At 34.1% G+C, this 13,011-nt stretch overlaps 11 non-coding genes and 12 pseudogenes across 11 annotated transcripts; all 23 read left to right on the forward strand.

Annotated features, from left to right (window-relative positions):
• Window positions 1-66: 66 nt before the first annotated feature.
• Window positions 67-185, forward strand: LOC147493559 (5S ribosomal RNA). The gene has a single exon (XR_015200575.1). It is a non-coding gene; the product is annotated as a 5S ribosomal RNA (ribosomal RNA).
• Window positions 186-814: 629 nt separating this feature from the next.
• On the forward strand, window positions 815-932 carry LOC147493560 (5S ribosomal RNA; annotated as a pseudogene).
• Window positions 933-1,060: 128 nt separating this feature from the next.
• On the forward strand, window positions 1,061-1,179 carry LOC147493561 (5S ribosomal RNA; annotated as a pseudogene).
• A 379-nt stretch (window positions 1,180-1,558) lies between these two features.
• Window positions 1,559-1,677, forward strand: LOC147493562 (5S ribosomal RNA). The gene has a single exon (XR_015200524.1). It is a non-coding gene; the product is annotated as a 5S ribosomal RNA (ribosomal RNA).
• A 1,443-nt stretch (window positions 1,678-3,120) lies between these two features.
• Window positions 3,121-3,240, forward strand: LOC147493563 (5S ribosomal RNA). Its single transcript, XR_015200535.1, has one exon. It is a non-coding gene; the product is annotated as a 5S ribosomal RNA (ribosomal RNA).
• Window positions 3,241-3,374: 134 nt separating this feature from the next.
• Window positions 3,375-3,492, forward strand: LOC147493564 (5S ribosomal RNA). The gene has a single exon (XR_015200540.1). It is a non-coding gene; the product is annotated as a 5S ribosomal RNA (ribosomal RNA).
• Window positions 3,493-3,621: 129 nt separating this feature from the next.
• On the forward strand, window positions 3,622-3,743 carry LOC147493565 (5S ribosomal RNA; annotated as a pseudogene).
• Window positions 3,744-4,116: 373 nt separating this feature from the next.
• LOC147493566 (5S ribosomal RNA) lies at window positions 4,117-4,236 on the forward strand (annotated as a pseudogene).
• A 1,116-nt stretch (window positions 4,237-5,352) lies between these two features.
• On the forward strand, window positions 5,353-5,468 carry LOC147493567 (5S ribosomal RNA). The gene has a single exon (XR_015200527.1). It is a non-coding gene; the product is annotated as a 5S ribosomal RNA (ribosomal RNA).
• Window positions 5,469-5,836: 368 nt separating this feature from the next.
• LOC147493568 (5S ribosomal RNA) lies at window positions 5,837-5,953 on the forward strand (annotated as a pseudogene).
• A 127-nt stretch (window positions 5,954-6,080) lies between these two features.
• Window positions 6,081-6,199, forward strand: LOC147493569 (5S ribosomal RNA). Its single transcript, XR_015200641.1, has one exon. It is a non-coding gene; the product is annotated as a 5S ribosomal RNA (ribosomal RNA).
• Window positions 6,200-6,327: 128 nt separating this feature from the next.
• LOC147493570 (5S ribosomal RNA) lies at window positions 6,328-6,446 on the forward strand. Its single transcript, XR_015200603.1, has one exon. It is a non-coding gene; the product is annotated as a 5S ribosomal RNA (ribosomal RNA).
• Window positions 6,447-6,827: 381 nt separating this feature from the next.
• LOC147493571 (5S ribosomal RNA) lies at window positions 6,828-6,948 on the forward strand (annotated as a pseudogene).
• A 135-nt stretch (window positions 6,949-7,083) lies between these two features.
• Window positions 7,084-7,208, forward strand: LOC147493572 (5S ribosomal RNA; annotated as a pseudogene).
• Window positions 7,209-8,950: 1,742 nt separating this feature from the next.
• LOC147493573 (5S ribosomal RNA) lies at window positions 8,951-9,070 on the forward strand (annotated as a pseudogene).
• A 381-nt stretch (window positions 9,071-9,451) lies between these two features.
• LOC147493574 (5S ribosomal RNA) lies at window positions 9,452-9,570 on the forward strand. Its single transcript, XR_015200576.1, has one exon. It is a non-coding gene; the product is annotated as a 5S ribosomal RNA (ribosomal RNA).
• Window positions 9,571-10,273: 703 nt separating this feature from the next.
• On the forward strand, window positions 10,274-10,391 carry LOC147493575 (5S ribosomal RNA; annotated as a pseudogene).
• Window positions 10,392-10,527: 136 nt separating this feature from the next.
• On the forward strand, window positions 10,528-10,646 carry LOC147493576 (5S ribosomal RNA). The gene has a single exon (XR_015200583.1). It is a non-coding gene; the product is annotated as a 5S ribosomal RNA (ribosomal RNA).
• Window positions 10,647-11,247: 601 nt separating this feature from the next.
• On the forward strand, window positions 11,248-11,366 carry LOC147493577 (5S ribosomal RNA). The gene has a single exon (XR_015200592.1). It is a non-coding gene; the product is annotated as a 5S ribosomal RNA (ribosomal RNA).
• A 125-nt stretch (window positions 11,367-11,491) lies between these two features.
• LOC147493578 (5S ribosomal RNA) lies at window positions 11,492-11,610 on the forward strand. The gene has a single exon (XR_015200514.1). It is a non-coding gene; the product is annotated as a 5S ribosomal RNA (ribosomal RNA).
• A 170-nt stretch (window positions 11,611-11,780) lies between these two features.
• Window positions 11,781-11,900, forward strand: LOC147493579 (5S ribosomal RNA; annotated as a pseudogene).
• Window positions 11,901-12,024: 124 nt separating this feature from the next.
• On the forward strand, window positions 12,025-12,142 carry LOC147493580 (5S ribosomal RNA; annotated as a pseudogene).
• Window positions 12,143-12,849: 707 nt separating this feature from the next.
• On the forward strand, window positions 12,850-12,968 carry LOC147493581 (5S ribosomal RNA; annotated as a pseudogene).
• The last annotated feature ends 43 nt before the right edge of the window (window positions 12,969-13,011 follow it).

A 13,011-nucleotide genomic window follows, 5' to 3' on the forward strand; every position in this document is an offset into this window, starting at 1 on the left:
AAAAAAGTTTGAAGAAAATGAGTTACACTGAGTTAAGCCAAATATAAATAAAACCGCTTTATTTTCGGGTGCGATCATACCAGCACTAATGCACCGGATCCCATCAGAACTCCGCAGTTAAGCGTGCTTGGGCGAGAGTAGTACTAGGATGGGTGACCTCCTGGGAAGTCCTCGTGTTGCACCCCTATTTTGCAATTTTTTTTTTTAAAAAAATAAAAAAATAAAAAATGCCGAGGTTTGTTTCGATTTAAAAATAGGAGTAAGTTCGAACATGAGTTAAGCCAAATATAAATAAAACCGCTTTATTTTCGGGTGCGATCATACCAGCACTAATGCACCGGATCCCATCAGAACTCCATGATTAAAAGCGTGCTTGGCGAGAGTAGTACTAGGATGGGTGACTCAGGAGGAAGTCCTCGTGTTGCACCCCTATTTTGCATTTTTTTTAAAAAAAAAAAAAAAAAAAAAAAAAAAAAAAAAAGGTTTGTTTTGATTTAAAAATAGGAGTAAGTTCGAACATGAGTTAAGCCAAATATAAATAAAACAGCTTTATTTTTGGTGCGCGATCATACCAAAGCACTAATGCACCGGATCCCATGAGAACTCATGATTAAAAGCGTGCTTGAGGCGAAGTAGTACTAGGGGTGACCTCACAGGAAGTCCTCGTGTTTGCACCCTATTTTGCAATTTTTTAAAAAAAAATAAAAAAAAAAAAAAAAAAAAAAAAAAAAATGCGAGGTTTGTTTCGATTTAAAAATAGGAGTAAGTTCGAACATGAGTTAAAGCCAAATATAAATAAAACCGCTATATTTTCGGGTGCGATCATACCGGCACTAATGCACCGGATCCCATGAACTCTCCTGATTAAAGCGTGCTTGGCGAGAGTAGTACTAGGATGGGTGACCTCCTGGGAAGTCCTCGTGTTGCACCCCTATTTTGCAATTTAAAAAAAAAAAAAAAAAAAAAAAAATAAAAAATGCCTAGGTTTGTTTCGATTTAAAAATTGAAGTAAGTTCGAACATGAGTTAAGCCAAATATAAAAATAAAACGCTATATTTTCGGGTGCGATCATACCAGCACTAATGCCACGGATCCCGTGAGAACTCATGATTAAAGCGTGCTTGGGAAAGAGTAGTACTAGGATGGGTGACCTCCTGGGAAGTCCTCGTGTTGCACCCCTATTTTGCAATTTTTTTAAAAAAAAAAAAAAAAAAATAAAAAAAAAAAGGTTTGTTTGATTTAAAAATAGGAGTAAGTTTAAAAGTTCGAACATGAGTTAAGCCAAATATAAATAAAACCGCTTTATTTTTTCGGGCGCGATCATACGGCACTAATGCACGGATCCCATGAGAACTCCATGATTAAAGCGTGCTTGGGCGAGAGTAGTACTAGGATGGGTGACCTCTCACGGGAAGTCCTCGTGTTGCACCCCTATTTTGCAATTTTTAAAAAAAAAAAAAAAAATAAAAAAAAAAAATGCCGAGGTTTGTTTCGATTTAAAAATAGGAGTAAGTTCGAACATGAGTTAAGCCAAATATAAATAAAACGCTTTATTTTCGGGTGCGATCATAGCAGCACTAATGTACCGGATCCCATCAGAACTCCGCAGTTAAGCGTGCTTGGGCGAGAGTAGTACTAGGATGGGTGACCTCCTGGGAAGTCCTCGTGTTGCACCCCTATTTTGCAATTTTTTAAAAAAAAAAAAAAAAAAAAAAAAAAAAAAAAAAAAAGGTTTGTTTTGATTTAAAAATAGGAGTAAGTTCGAACATGAGTTAAGCCAAATATAAAAAAAAACGCTTTTATTTTGGGGTGCGATCATACCGGCACTAATGCACGGATCCCATGAGAACTCATGATTAAAGCGTGCTTTGGCGAGAGTAGTACTAGGATGGGTGACCTCACAGGAAGTCCTCTCGTGTTGCACCCCTATTTTGCAATTTTTTTTTTAAAAAAAAAAAAAAAAAAAAAAAAAAAATGCCGAGAGGTTTGTTTGATTTAAAAATAGGAGTAAGTTCGAACATGAGTTAAGCCAAATATAAATAAAAAACGCTTTATTTTTAGGGGTGCGATCATACCGGCACTAATGCACCGGATCCCATGAACTCCTTGATTAAAGCGTGCTTGTGCTTGAGTAGTACTAGGATGGGTGACCTCACAGGAAGTCCCTCGTGTTGCACCCTATTTTGCAATTTTAAAAAAAAAAAAAAAAAAAAAAAAAAAAAAAAAAAAAAATGCGAGGTTTGTTTGATTTAAAAATAGGAGTAAGTTGAACATGAGTTAAGCCAAATATAAATAAAACGCTTTATTTTGGGGATGCGATCATACCAAAGACTAATGCACGGATCCCATCGTGAACTCCATGATTAAAAGCGTGCTTGGCGAGAGTAGTACTAGGATGGGTGACCTCACAGGAAGTCCTCGTGTTTGCACCCTATTTTTTGCAAAAAAAAAAAAAAAAAAAAAAAAGGTTTGTTTTTTAAAAAAAAAAAAAAAAATAAAAAAAAAAAAGGTCGAATCAAAAAAAAAAAAATAAAGTTATTTTGCAATTTAAAAATAGAATTTAAAAAAGTTTGAACATGAGTTATTAAATATAAAATAAAAACCGCTTTATTTTTTTTTCGAGATGCGATCATACCGGCACTAAATGCGGATCCCATGAACTCCTTGATTAAAGCGTGCTTGGCGAGAGTAGTACTAGGATGGGTGACCTCACAGGAAGTCGTGTTCGTGTTGCATTTTTATTAAAAAAAAATTTTTAAAAAAAAAAAAATAAAAAAAATAAAAAAATGCCGAGGTTTGTTTCGATTAAAAAAATAGGAGTAAGTTGAACATGAGTTAAGCCAAATATAAATAAAAACCGCTTTATTTTGGGTGCGATCATACCAAAGCACTAATGCGGATCCCATCGAGAACTCCTTGATTTAAAGCGTGCTTTGGCGAGAGTAGTACTAGGATGGGTGACCTCACAGGAAGTCCTCGTGTTGCATTTATTTTGCAATTTTTTTTTTTTTTTTTTTAAAAAAAAAATAAAAAAAAAAAAATGCGAGGTTTGTTTCGATTTAAAAATAGGAGTAAGTTCGAACATGAGTTAAGCCAAATATAAATAAAAACGCTATTTTCGTGTGCGATCATACCAGCACTAATGCACCGGATCCCATCAGAACTCCATGAGTTAAGCGTGCTTGGGCGAGAGTAGTACTAGGATGGGTGACCTCCTGGGAAGTCCTCGTGTTGCACCCCTATTTTGCAATTTTTTTTAAAAAAAAAAAAAAAAAAAATAAAAAAATAAAAAATGCCGAGGTTTGTTTCGATTTAAAAATAGGAGTAAGTTCGAACATGAGTTAAGCCAAATATAAATAAAAACCGCTTTATTTTGGTGCGATCATACCAGCACTAATGCACCGGATCCCATCAGAACTCCGCATTTAAGCGTGCTTGGGCGAGAGTAGTACTAGGATGGGTGACCTCTGGGAAGTCCTCGTGTTGCACCCCTATTTTGCAATTTTTTAAAAAAAAAAAAAAAATAAAAAAATAAAAAATGCCGAGGTTTGTTTCGATTTAAAAATAGGAGTAAGTTCGAACATGAGTTAAGCCAAATATAAATAAAACCGCTTTATTTTCGGGTGCGATCATACCAGCACTAATGCACCGGATCCCATCAGAACTCCGCAGTTAAGCGTGCTTTGGCGAGAGTAGTACTAGGATGGGTGACCTCCTGGGAAGTCCTCGTGTTGTTGCATTTTGCAATTTTTTAAAAAAAAAAAAAAAAAAAAAAAAAAAAAAAAATGCGAGGTTTTGTTTCGATTTAAAAAAATAGGTAAGTTCGAACATGAGTTAAAGCCAAATATAAATAAAAAACCGCTTTATATTTTGAGTGCGATCATACCAAGCACTAATGCGGACGGATCCATGAGAACTCCATGATTAAAGCGTGCTTGGGCGAGTAGTACTAGGATGGGTGACCTCCTGGGAAGTCCTCGTGTTGCACCCCTATTTTGCAATTTTTTTTTTAAAAAAAATAAAAAAATAAAAAATGCCGAGGTTTGTTTCGATTTAAAAATAGGAGTAAGTTCGAACATGAGTTAAGCCAAATATAAATAAAACCGCTTTATTTTCGGGTGCGATCATACCAGCACTAATGCACCGGATCCCATCAGAACTCCGCAGTTAAGCGTGCTTGGGCGAGAGTAGTACTAGGATGGGTGACCTCAAGGGGTCCTCTCGTGTTCGTTTTTTTTTTTTTTAAAAAAAAAAAAAAAAAAAAAAAAAATAAAAAATGCCGAGGTTTGTTTCGATTTTAAAATAGGAGTAAGTTCGAACATGAGTTAAGCCAAATATAAATAAAACCGCTTTATTTTCGGGTGCGATCATACGACACTAATGCACCGGATCCCATGAACTCCTTGATTAAAGCGTGCTTGGCGAGAGTAGTACTAGGATGGGTGACCTCACAGGAAGTCCTCGTGTTGCACCCCCTATTTTGCAATTTTTTTAAAAAAAAAAAAAAAAAAAAATAAAAAAAATGAGCGAGGTTTGTTTGATTTAAAAAATAGGAGTAAGTTGAACATGAGTTAAGCCAAATATAAAAAAACGCTTTATTTTGGGATGCGATCATACCGGCACTAAATGCACGGATCCCATCGAACTCATGATTAAAGCGTGCTTGGGAGAGTAGTACTAGGATGGGTGACCTCACAGGAAGTCCTCGTGTTGCACCCTATTTTGCAATTTTTTTTTAAAAAAAAAAAAAAAAAAATGCCGAGGTTTGTTTCGATTTAAAAATAGGAGTAAGTTCGAACATGAGTTAAGCCAAATATAAATAAAACCGCTTTATTTTCGGGTGCGATCATACCAAAGCACTAAATGCGGATCCCATGAACTCCTTGATTAAAGCGTGCTTGGCGAGAGTAGTACTAGGATGGGTGACCTCACAGGAAGTCCTCGTGTTGCACCTATTATTTTGCAATTTTTTTGCAATTTTTTTTAAAAAAAAAATAAAAAAAAAAAAAAATGCCGAGGTTTGTTTCGATTTAAAAATAGGAGTAAGTTCGAACATGAGTTAAGCCAAATATAAATAAAACCGCTTTATTTTCGGGTGCGATCATGGCACTAATGCACCGGATCCCATGAACTCCTTGATTTAAAGCGTGCTTGAAGGTAGTAGTAGTACTAGGATGGGTGACCTCACAGGAAGTCCCTCGTGTTGCCCTATTTTGCAATTTTTTTTAAAAAACAAAAAAAAAAAAAAAAAAAAAAAAAAAAAAAAAAAATGCGAGGTTTGTTTCGATTAAAAAAATAGGAGTAAGTTCGAACATGAGTTAAGCCAAATATAAATAAAACCGCTTTATTTTCGGGTGCGATCATACCAGCACTAATGCACCGGATCCCATCAGAACTCCGCAGTTAAGCGTGCTTGGGCGAGAGTAGTACTAGGATGGGTGACCTGGGAAGTCCTCGTGTTGCACCCCTATTTTGCAATTTTTTTTAAAAAAAAAAAAAAAAATAAAAAATGCCGAGGTTTGTTTCGATTTAAAAATAGGAGTAAGTTCGAACATGAGTTAAGCAAATATAAAAAAAAAACCGCTTTATTTTCGGGTGCGATCATACCAGCACTAATGCACCGGATCCCATCGAACTCCTTGATTAAAGCGTGCTTTGGCGAGAGTAGTACTAGGATGGGTGACCCTCACGAGGAAGTCCTCGTGTTGCATTTTTTTTTTTTTAAAAAAAAAAAAAAAAAAAAAAAAAAAAAAAAAAGAGGTTTGTTTCGATTTAAAAATAGGAGTAAGTTCGAACATGAGTTAAGCCAAATATAAATAAAACCGCTTTTATTTTCGGGTGCGATCATACAGCACTAATGCACGGATCCCATCAGAACTCCGCAGTTAAGCGTGCTTGGGCGAGAGTAGTACTAGGATGGGTGACCTCCTGGGAAGTCCTCGTGTTGCACCCCTATTTTGCAATTTTTTTTAAAAAAAATAAATAAAAAAATAAAAAATGCCTAGGTTTGTTTCGATTTAAAAATTGAAGTAAGTTCGAACATGAGTTAAGCCAAATATAAATAAAACCGCTATATTTTCGGGTGCGATCATACCAGCACTAATGCACCGGATCCCATCAGAACTCCGCAGTTAAGCGTGCTTGGGCGAGAGTAGTACTAGGATGGGTGACCTCCTGGGAAGTCCTCGTGTTGCACCTATTTTTTGCAATTTTTTTTAAAAAAAAAAAAAAAAAAAAAAAAAAAAAATGCCGAGTTTGTTTTGATTTAAAAATAGGAGTAAGTTGAACATGAGTTAAGCCAAATATAAATAAAACCGCTATATTTTCGGGTGCGATCATACCAGCACTAATGCACCGGATCCCATCAGAACTCCGCAGTTAAGCGTGCTTGGGCGAGAGTAGTACTAGGATGGGTGACCTCCTGGGAAGTCCTCGTGTTGCACCCATTTATTTTGCAATTTTTTAAAAAAAAAAAAAAAAAAAAAATAAAAAAAAAAATAAAGGTTTGTTTCGATTTAAAATAGGAGTAAGTTCGAACATGAGTTAAGCCAAATATAAAAAAAACCGCTTATATTTGGTGGATGCGATCATACCGGCACTAATGCGGATCCCATCGAGAACTCCATGATTAAAAGCGTGCTTGGGCGAAAGTAGTACTAGGATGGGTGACCTCCTGGGAAGTCCTCGTGTTGCACCCCTATTTTGCAATTTTTTTAAAAAAAAAAAAAAAAAAAAAAAAAAAAAAATGCCGAGGTTTGTTTCGATTTAAAAATAGGAGTAAGTTGAACATGAGTTAAGCCAAAATATAAAAAAAAACGCTTTATTTTGGGTGCGATCATACCAGCACTAATGCACCGGATCCCATCAGAACTCCTCAGTTAAAGCGTGCTTAGGACGAGAGTAGTACTAGGATGGGTGACCTCCTAGGAAGTCCTCGTGTTGCACCCCTATTTTGCAATTTTTTTTAAAAAAAAAAAAAAAAAAAATAAAAAAATAAAAAATGCCGAGGTTTGTTTCGATTTAAAAATAGGAGTAAGTTCGAACATGAGTTAAGCCAAATATAAATAAAACCGCTTTATTTTCGGGTGCGATCATACCAGCACTAATGCACCGGATCCCATCAGAACTCCGCAGTTAAGCGTGCTTGGGCGAGAGTAGTACTAGGATGGGTGACCTAGGATGGGAGTCCTCCGGGTGTTTTGTGTTTTTTTTTAAAATTTAAAAAAAAAAAAAAAAAAAAAAAAAAATAAAAAATAAAAAATGAGGTTTGTTTCGATTAAAAATAGGAGTAAGTTCGAACATGAGTTAAGCCAAATATAAATAAAAACCGCTATTTTTGGTGCGATCATATACCAACACTAATGCACGGATCCCATCGAGAACTCCATGATTAAAGCGTGCTTGGAGAGAGTAGTACTAGGATGGGTGACCTCACAGGAAGTCCTCGTGTTGCACCCTATTTTGCATTTTTTTTTAAAAAAAAAAATAAAAAAAATAAAAAAAAAAAAAAAAATAGGTTTGTTTTGTTTTGTTTTGAAAAATAGGAGTAAGTTGAACATGAGTTAAGCCAAATATAAATAAAAAACTTTATTTTTATTTTTGGATGCGATCATACAAACACTAATAATGCACGGGATCCCAAAAAAAAAAAAATTAAAAGCGTGCTTGTTTTGATTTAAAAATAAGTAGTACTAGGATGGGTGACCTCTAGGAAGTCCTCGTGTTGCACCTATTTTGCAAAAAAAAAAAAAAAAAAAAATAAAAAATAAAAAATGCCGAGGTTTGTGTTTAGATTTAAAAATGACCCCAAATAAGTTGAACATGAGTTAATTTTAAAAAATATAAATAAAAAATAAAAAAGTTTTATTTTTTAAATAAAAATCATAAAAAATTGCACGGATCCGGATCAACATCAGATTAATTCCCTTGGAGGTCAATCATAATGGGTGACCTCATAATCCTCATCGGTAATACTAGGAGTTGATGGGATCCAAGTATTAGTATGATGGGTGATGGAATCCTTCGTTTTTGCATTTATTTTAAAAAAAAAAAAAAAAAAAAAAAAAAAAAAAAAAATAAAAGGTTTGTTTTCGATTTAAAAATATAAAAAGTAAGTTCGAACATGAGTTAAAAAAATTAAAAATAAATAAAACCGCTTTTATTTTTGGATGCGATCACCCGGCACTAATGCCGGATCCCATGAACTCGCTTTAATTAAAAGCGTGCTTGGGCGAAAAAGTAGTACTAGGATGGGTGACCTCACGGGAAGTCCTGGTGTTTTTATTTTGCAATTTTTAAAAAAAAAAAAAAAAAAAAAAAAAATAAAAAAAAAAAAAAAAAACAAGGTTTGTTTTTTTTTTTAAAAAAATTAAAATATAAGTTCGAACATGAGTTAAGCCAAAATATAAATAAAAAATTTTTTTTTTTTAAATGCGATCATACCGGCACTAATGGGATCCGGATCCCATGAACTCTCGGATTAAAGCGTGCTTTGGGATGTAATGGGGTTTTATTTGTATGGGTGACAACTCTTTTTCTAGGATGGGTGACCTCAATTTTAAAAATAAAAATAATTTTTTTAAAATTAAAAAAAAAAAAAAAAAAAAAAAAAAATATAGGTTTGTTTTGATTTAAAAAATAGGAGTAAGTTGAACATGAGTTTAAGCCAAATATAAAAAAAACCGCTTTATTTTCGGGTGCGATCATACCGGCACTAATGCACCGGATCCCATTTGAACTCTCCATGATTAAAAGCGTGCTTGGCGAGAAGTAGTACTAGGATGGGTGACCCTCACAGGAAGTCCTCGTGTGTGTTGCTATTTTGCAATTTTTTTTTTTAAAAAAACAAAAAAAAAAAAAAAAAAATGCCGAGGTTTGTTTGATTAAAAAAAAATAGGAGTAAGTTTCGAACATGAGTTAAGCCAAATATAAATAAAACCGCTTTATTTTCGGGTGCGATCATACCAGCACTAATGCACCGGATCCCATCAGAACTCAGGATTAAAAGCGTGCTTGGCGAGAGTAGTACTAGGATGGGTGACCTCCCAGGGAAGTCCTCGTGTTGCACCCTATTTTGCAATTTTTTAAAAAAAAAAAAAAAAAAAAAAAAAAAAAAAAAAAAAGGTTTGTTTTGATTTAAAAATAGGAGTAAGTTGAACATGAGTTAAGCCAAAATAAATAAAAAAACACTTTATTTTCGGGTGCGATCATAGCAGCACTAATGTACCGGATCCCATCAGAACTCCATGATTAAAGCGTGTGCTTGAGAGTAGTACTAGGATGGGTGACCTCTGGAAGAAGTCCTCGTGTTGCACCCCTATTTTTTTTTTTAAAAAAAAAAAAAAAAAAAAAAAAAAAAAAAAAAATAAAAAAAACCAAGGTTTGTTTCGATTTAAAAATAGGAGTAAGTTGAACATGAGTTAAGCAAAAATATAAAAAAACCTTTATTTTCGGGTGCGATCATACCAGCACTAATGCACCGGATCCCATCAGAACTCCGCAGTTAAGCGTGCTTGGGCGAGAGTAGTACTAGGATGGGTGACCTCCTGGGAAGTCCTCGTGTTGCACCCCTATTTTGCAATTTTTTTTTTTTAAAAAAAAAAAAAAAAATTAAAAAAAAAAAAAAGTTGAAAATAAAAAAAATTTTTAAATTTTATTTTTTTGAAAAAAAAAAATGGGTTTGTTCGGATTTAAAAATAGGAGTAAGTTCGAACATGAGTTAAGCCAAATATAAATAAAACCGCTTTATTTTCGGGTGCGATCATTTTTAAAAAGCACTAAAAAACCGGATCCCATGAACTGTTTGATTAAAAGCGTGCTTGGGCGAGAGTAGTACTAGGATGGGTGACCTCCTAGGAAGTCCTCGTGTTGCACCCCTATTTTGCAAAAAAAAAAAAAAAAAAAAAAAAAAAAAAAAAAAAAAGTCAAAGGTTTTTTTTTATTTTAAAAAAAAAAAAAAAAAAAAAAGAGGTTTTAAGATTGAAAATGGGAGAGTTAAAACATGAATATAATAAAAAAAACATTTATTTCGGGTGCGATCATACCGGCACTAATGCACCGGATCCCATTGAACTCTCCATGATTAAAGCGTGCTTGCTTGAGAGTAGTACTAGGATGGGTGACCTCTGGGAAGTCCTCGTGTTGCACCCTATTTTGCAATTTTTTAAAAAAAAAAAAAAAAAAAAAAAAAAAAAAGGTTTGTTTCGATAAAAAAATAGGAGTAAGTTCGAACATGAGTTAAGCCAAATAAATAAAAAAACCGCTTTATATTTTCGGGTGCGATCATACCAGCACTAATGCACCGGATCCCATCAGAACTCCATGGTTAAGCGTGCTTGGCGAGAGTAGTACTAGGATGGGTGACCTCCTGGGAAGTCCTCGTGTTGCACCCCTATTTTGCAATTTTTTAAAAAAAAAAAAAAAAAAAAAAAAAAAAAAAAAAAAATGCCGAGGTTTGTTTCGATTTAAAAATAGGAGTCAAGTTCGAACATGAGTTAAGCCAAATATAAATAAAACCGCTTTATTTTTGGGTGCGATCATACCAGCACTAATGCACCGGATCCCATCAGAACTCCGCAGTTAAGCGTGCTTGGGCGAGAGTAGTACTAGGATGGGTGACCTCCTGGGAAGTCCTCGTGTTGCACCCTATTTTTGCATTTTTTTTTTAAAAAAAAAAAAAAAAAAAATGCCGAGGTTTGTTTTGATTTAAAAATAAAGTAAGTTGAACATGAGTTAAGCAAAAATATAAATTCTTTTTTTATTTATTTTGGGTGCGATCATTTCCGGCACTAATGCACCGGATTCCAAGAACTCAAATTTTAAAGCGTTTTGAAAAAAAAAGTACTAGGATGGGTGACCTCACAGGGAATTTTCGTGTTGCAGTATTTTTTGCAACAAAAAAAAAAAAAAAAAAAAAATAAAAAAAAAAAATTCGAGGTTTGTTTTGATTTAAAATACTAAGTAATTTGAACATGAGTTAAGCCAAATATAAATAAAACCGCTTTATTTTGGGTGCGATCATCAGGAAGTCCTAATGTTGGATCCCATCTTTTTCAAATTTTTATTGTTTGCTTTTTAAAAAGAAAGTACTATTTTGCAATTTTTAAAAAAAAAAAAATAAAAAATAAAAAAAAAAAATTAAAAAAAAAAAATAAAAAAATAAAAAATGCCGAGGTTTGTTTCGATTTAAAAATAGGAGTAAGTTCGAACATGAGTTAAGCCAAATATAAATAAAACCGCTTTATTTTCGGGTGCGATCATACCAGCACTAATGCACCGGATCCCATCAGAACTCCGCAGTTAAGCGTGCTTGGGCGAGAGTAGTACTAGGATGGGTGACCTCCTGGGAAGTCCTCGTGTTGCACCCTATTTTTTTTTTTTTTTAAAAAAAAAAAAAAAATAAAAAAAAAATGCCTAGGTTTGTTTCGATTTAAAAATTGAAGTAAGTTCGAACATGAGTTAAGCCAAATATAAATAAAACCGCTTTATTTCCGGGTGCGATCATACCAGCACTAATGCACCGGATCCCATCAGAACTCCACAGTTAAGCGTGCTTGGGCGAGAGTAGTACTAGGATGGGTGACCTCCTGGGAAGTCCTCGTGTTGCACCCTATTTTGCAATTTTTAAAAAAAAAAAAAAAAAAAAAAAAAGGTTTAAAAAAAAAAAATAAGTAAGTTCGAACATAAGGTTTTTTTTTTAAATAAAAAAAAACCGGGTTTGTTTGATTTAAAATTGTAAGTTCGAACATGAGTTAAGCCAAATATAAATAAAAACCCATTTATTTTACGGATCATATAAGCACTAATGCACCGGATCCCATCAGAACTCCGCAGTTAAGCGTGCTTGGGCGAGAGTAGTACTAGGATGGGTGACCTCCTGGGAAGTCCTCGTGTTGCACCCCTATTTTGCAATTTTTTTTTTAAAAAAAATAAAAAAATAAAAAATGCCGAGGTTTGTTTCGATTTAAAATAGGAGTAAGTTCGAACATGAGTTAAGCCAAATATAAATAAAACCGCTTTATTTTCGGGTGCGATCATACCAGCACTAATGCACCGGATCCCATGAACTCCATGAGTTAAGCGTGCTTGGGCGAGAGTAGTACTAGGATGGGTGACCTCCTGGGAAGTCCTCGTGTTGCACCCCTATTTTGCAATTTTTTTTTAAAAAAAAAAAAAAAATAAAAAATGCCGAGGTTTGTTTCGATTTAAAAATAGGAGTAAGTTCGAACATGAGTTAAGCCAAATATAAATAAAACCGCTTTATTTTTAGAGATGCGATCATACCCGGGACTAATGCACCGGATCCCATGAGAACTCCATGATTAAAGCGTGCTTTTGGCGAGAGTAGTACTAGGATGGGTGACCTCTCACAGGAAGTCCTCGTGTTGCACCCCTATTTTGCAATTTTTTAAAAAAAAAAAAAAAAAAAAATTAAAAAAAAAAAAAAAATCAAATTTTTATTTTAAAAATAAAAAAAAAGAGGTTTGTTTGATTTAAAAATAGGAGTAAGTTGAACATGAGTTAAGCCAAATATAAATAAAACCGCTTTATTTCGGGTGCGATCATACCAAAGACTAATGCACGGATCCCAAATGAACTCGATTAGTGAGGTTAAAGCGTGCTTTGGCGAGAGTAGTACTAGGATGGGTGACCTCTAGGAAGTCCTCGTGTTGCACCCTCATTTGCAAATTTTTTTTTTTGAAAAAAAAAAAAAAGGTTTGTTTAAATAAAAAAAAAAGTAAAAACGAAGGTTTGTTTCGATTTAAAAATTTTAAAAAAAAAAAAAAAAGCGGGTTTGTTTGATTTTAAAAGAGTAAATATAAATAAAATATAAATAATTTTTTTATTTTTGGGTGCGATCATACCAACCACTAATGCCGGATCCCATCAAAACTCCGGCAGTTAAGCGTGCTTGGGCGAGAGTAGTACTAGGATGGGTGACCTCCTGGGAAGTCCTCGTGTTGCACCCCTATTTTGCAATTTTTTTAAAAAAAAAAAAAATAAAAAATAAAT

Source organism: Coptis chinensis, chromosome 6 (assembly GCF_015680905.1).
Source record: "Coptis chinensis isolate HL-2020 chromosome 6, ASM1568090v1, whole genome shotgun sequence".
Classification (NCBI taxonomy): Eukaryota; Viridiplantae; Streptophyta; class Magnoliopsida; order Ranunculales; family Ranunculaceae; genus Coptis; species Coptis chinensis.